This window comes from Herpailurus yagouaroundi, unplaced genomic scaffold (genome assembly GCF_014898765.1).
Source record: "Herpailurus yagouaroundi ecotype Mexico unplaced genomic scaffold, PumYag 141, whole genome shotgun sequence".
In the NCBI taxonomy this organism is placed as follows: Eukaryota; Metazoa; Chordata; class Mammalia; order Carnivora; family Felidae; genus Herpailurus; species Herpailurus yagouaroundi.
Window position 1 is genome coordinate 2509638 of NW_024412396.1, and position 5013 is coordinate 2514650.

The window sequence follows — 5013 nt, forward strand, 5'->3', positions numbered from 1 at the left end:
GAATAAATGGTGTTTCACATTCTTTGTGTGGCTGCATTCTCTCAGAAAGAGAAATGAATGGAAAAGGCACTCGTAACCGGTGTTTTCTGTGATGTGGGGTTTTAATATTTTTCATAAAGGACTATGTTTATTCTTGGTGGACAACATGGACTCAGGGCCGTAGCTGGGAAGTAGGACATACTCCACCGGGGCAGAGAAGTGGTCCACAGAGCCCAGCTGCTCTCTCCCAACCTAGCCAAGAGGTTACTTTAGAGGCCCAGAGCTGCAAAGGGCAAGAGGAAGTGGTCAAGCTGAGGCCACTTGGAAAATCTTCCTAAATTGCATTACCCTGTCACGTGATCTGGCCGCAGACCCTCCATTTCCCCAGACCTGTCTTTTTGCTGCTGGGGACTCCCAGGATCGTTGACACTCGGCCCTTTACCCCAGCCCTCAGCATCTAAGCCTCTTCTAGGCCTGGGGCTCTGCCTCAGGAGCAGAAGGAACAGAGAGGCAACCCATGGCCTACTAGGAGCAGCCTATCTCTGGCAAAACAGGAGTTTCACCCCACTTGCCCAGGAGAGGCAGGATGGTCAGGTTGGAAGGGAAGAATAACAAGGCTTTGTTTCTTCGAAACTGCTGCCCCAGACTGGGTTCCCAGGCTGTCCACCCACCCTTCCCTTCCTCCGAAACCAGCCTGGAGGGAGGAATAGCTCAGTTGCTGAGTCAGCTCAGCTGAAGGGGAGCAGCCCTCTTTCTTCCTCCCCTTCCCTTCCTGCCTTAGCCCGGCCCTCCCCGGGCTCCAGCCCAGGCCCCCTCCACAGCCTTCCTCCAAGAGCACTGGCCCCACCTAGACCAGCAGTTCCATCCAGCTGCTCTTCAGGGCTGGTTGGTGTGATTGCTTTGGCAGAAGGGGTACCCCACCTCTCTGCCAGCCAGGAACCCTGACCCTATGACTGGCCTCCTACACCTCTCCTGCCAACAGCTGTTTGGCACGGCCTGTGTGTCTCAGCAGATTTGGACACCACCACCCTGCCACCCTCACAGGAGGGGATGGGGACCCTGAGAAGCTGGCACGAGAAAGGGGTTCTCTGGGGGGTGGGGGGCCTGTGCATGTCGCCAGGAGCCCAAAGATGAGCTCATGGCCCCTTTGTGTTTTTGTGGCCCGCATCTGGAGGCAATTACAGATGTTATCCAGTGGGAGTTCTGCAAAACACAGCTGGAGCCAGTAGAGGAGCCTGGGGAGGGGGGACTGCCAGAGGGAAGAGGAGGGGGAGCCTAGGGCTGCCACGGCTGGAGTGCGGTTTCCCCATCACGAGGAAATTGTTTGGCCCCGATTCTGGAATCACAAGATGCTCTCTGAAGCCAAGGGGGAGAGATGGGAACAGAGGACCAGAGACAAAGGGGGAAGAGGTGGAAGAGGCTTCATAAGCAGAGAGAATTGTGGGGTGGAGGCCGGCAAGGTCCCGTGCTTCTGACGTGCCCCGGGCCTGAGGGATCCAGCCCATGAGGCCACCCAGAGACCCCGGGAGGGGCCTTGCTGATCACACAGGGTCAGGCAGGGTGAAGGGAGAGCAGAGGGCCCTGTGGCTCCTGAGAGACCTGACAACACTGCTTTGCCTGGCCCTACCCCACTTTGTCCGTTGGGCCTGACCCAGTTTCTAAGGTTCCAAGTTCCTTTATTCGAAAGCAGCACATGTGAGCTAGAGCAGCCAGGCGAGAGCCAAGGGGAATCTGTGAGGAGGTTTGGGCAGAACCCAGGGAAGCGGCCTCAGAGGAGACTGGACCGGGGGCAAGCGCTGAGGAGAGACAGCGCTCTGCCCACCACTGCACCCCACACGTTTGAGGGGCGAGCCACAGACTCCCTTCTCCAGGGCTCCCCACCACCAGCTGGGCCCACACCTCCAAGGCTGCCAGCCAGGCGCTGGGTCACTGACGTGACAAGGGGAAGACCGGAGAGGAGCTGGGCCTTCGAGGGGAGAGAGGACTGAGCAGAGTGATGCCCCACACACAACCCTGAGTCAGCTCTGCTGGACCTTCACTGTCCCTCCCCTGGGGCCCCTTCTCCCCCTTCCGACAGACTTCCCCGTCCTCTTTCCCCTCTGGACTCCTACTTCCCTTTCCAGCTAAAAGGAGGTGGTAAAACACCAATATTGCTGAGGACCTCGTAACACCCAATGACACAGGCACTAATGTTGCCCCCATTGTATAGGTTTGGAAACTGAGGCCCGGAGAAGACTTCCTCGAGGTCACAGCTCATTAGTCCAAAGTTAAAACCGAGGTCTTTCTGATTCTTTTTTTTTTTTTTTTTTTGTCTGTACAGGTAGATTCTGACCATTCTCTGGGTGTCCGTTCCAGGGTGGACCCCATGTGGCTGGGTGTCTGTGTGGCAGTGTGCGTTCTGGAGATCTGACAGCATGTGTGTGCGTGCCTATTCTTCTGGATGGCAGCATTGGCATGGGGAATAGGGCTCTTCCTCAGGAATCCACTTTGCCTGTAACCACCTCCCTCTTGGGGGACAGGAACAGGTACTCTGAGGGAAGGAAGGAAGAAGCAGGAAGGACTCAGAAGCCAGAGGGACTGAGCGGGATGCATGGCAGCAGCGAGGGGAGGGATGGTGGCGGTGAGCGGCCGTGGCAAGGGCTCCGGGAGGACAGTTCCCATTCCCCGAGTCCCTGGGAAACCCCAGTCAAGGCTGCTCCATCGTCCTGCAGTCCTTGTACCCCTTTCTTACCCACCCCCCAAATCTGAATTCACCTCCTTTAGGAGACCAATTCCTGTACACCTAAACTGGGGGTTTCTGCTTCACTCCTTCAGACAGTTTTGGGAGACCGGAGAGACCCAGAGGCAGCCTTCAAGGGGGCTGGGCAATGGGGGCCTGGAAAGGAGGCAGGCCTGACTGGCCAGAAGCCACCTTCCAAATGAGCTCACACACATACTTTCCACCCTGGCCCACGGCCGAAGGCTGAGTGCCTTCCAGGCCAGCCTTCCCCAGCCAGACCCAGCCCCCTCTGTCCTCCTCTGTCCCTCACCAGTTGTGGACCCAGGGGCTCTACAGCAGGATCGGGCACCTGAGGGTAGAGCTGTCACCACATCCCAAGGGAGCAACTTCCACTGCCTCTAAGCCGAAGCAGCTCGCCCCTTCCCCCAGAGTGCCTTATTTCTCCAATGTGCCCTTTGTGGCTTAGAGGAGGAGGAGGCCAGCTTCCTGCCCCCCAAAGACCCACACCTGGATGGGGAGGGGCAGTAGAGGGTACAGAAGAGGTGTCTACACTGCAGTGAATTGGCGGAAGGACTTCCTCTGAGTGCCTGAAGTAGCTCATTGACTCAGGGACCAGACCAGGTCTGGGAGCTGCCTCACCATTGGGTCACATCCTGCTCACACACTTCACTTCCCGATAGGGACACTTCCCCGATTTAGGGCAGGATAGGCTCTGGGTGGGGCAAGGCCAGGATGACCACAAAGGAGGGGAAAAGACTGATGCCTCCAAAGGCCTAGCGGATTCACACACACGCGACAAGCTCCAGCTCATTTTGATCCAGCCTGTGGTCAAAGACGTCACCCTTTGCTCAGCTTCCAGAGACATGTAGCACCAGGCCAGGGAGCAAAACCAATTCCCAAAAATGCTCTCCTTGGCCACTCAGTGTCTGGCTCTGTGCTAGGAGCGTGGCCGCCCTGACCGTATATCCTGGATCCAATAATATCTTCCCGAAGTTCTGTGAGTTAGTATATTCAGACATGGCAGACAGTTCATCCCACTTTGGATTCCAAAAATATGGCCACTCCAAGTAGATCACACAGCCTGCCGTCGCCCTCCAAGACACTGATGGGATAGTTCAGTCAGGGAATGACTATGATTCATAATAATACCGACCCCATCACAGCCACCTGACAAACATGTTCGGTCCTCACTTCCTTACAAAGGAGTAGGAGGGTGCTAGGCACCCAGGACCCCCTAATAAAAGTTTGTTGGCTTAAATTGCCAACGAAAGTTGTGCCTATACACGAGTAAATGGCTCTAGCTGTGAATCTGTAAGCACTCTAGACACATCTATACAAGTATTATGTTACACAACTTACAAAGTCATTGAGCTGTAGGTTTGTTTGTTGGTTTGTTTGTTTGTTTTGTAGGTTTAAGTTTACTACATTTTTTTATGAACTTTACCATATATTTCTCCTCATTCTTTGGAAAGTTAAAAAAAAAAAAAAAGAAAGAAAAATACATCAAGGTAATGGATTCATAACTCCAAAACAATTACTTTGTCTCTACGGCTTCCTCATGAGTCCCTCACAGCCTGACTTCAATCTGGGGGTGGTCAGTATTGGGCTGGGTTAACCCAGCTCTTCTGGAAATACGATTCTTTTTTTTTTTCTTTTAATTTTATTTATTTAAGTAATCCCTACACCCAACATGAGGCTTGAATTCAAGACCCTAAGATCCAGAGTTGCATGCTTTTCCGACTGAGCCACCAGGAGCCCCTGGAAATACCAATTCCTGGGACTGTATCCTCAGTCCGGCCTGCATCGGGACCCTGACCTGAAGGGTCCACACAAAGTCTCTCTTCCCTACCGCTCTCTAAGCTCCATGCCAATTGTGCCCCAAAGTCTCTACCGGCCTGTGCTCCAGAGCTCACTACTACTTGCCTGCACAAAACTGCTTATAAATTCTGAGTGGAGGAAAGCTGGACAAGGGGCCCAGAAAAACACCCATCCCATTCTCCGGTTGGCCACACCCCCTCTACTGCAGAGACCTGCCAGGTAGGGTTTGTGGGGCGATAGCGCCCCCTTGTGCTGGGTGTTGGCACTGCAAACCACGCCTGAGACACGCGGGGGCCTAGCTACCATCCCCCAGCCCCACACCCCCGACAAGGGCCAAGGATACTGCCAGCTCGTTCCTTCCCCCTTTACACTTTCCATGTTTCCACCCAGGCCACCTGTACTTAAAGGGGTGGGACTATGGGTGCAACAGGATGACAGGCCTTAGTCTTGCAGCTGCAGAGACGAAGAAGTCAGAGTTTCCCTCAGCTGTCCCTGTG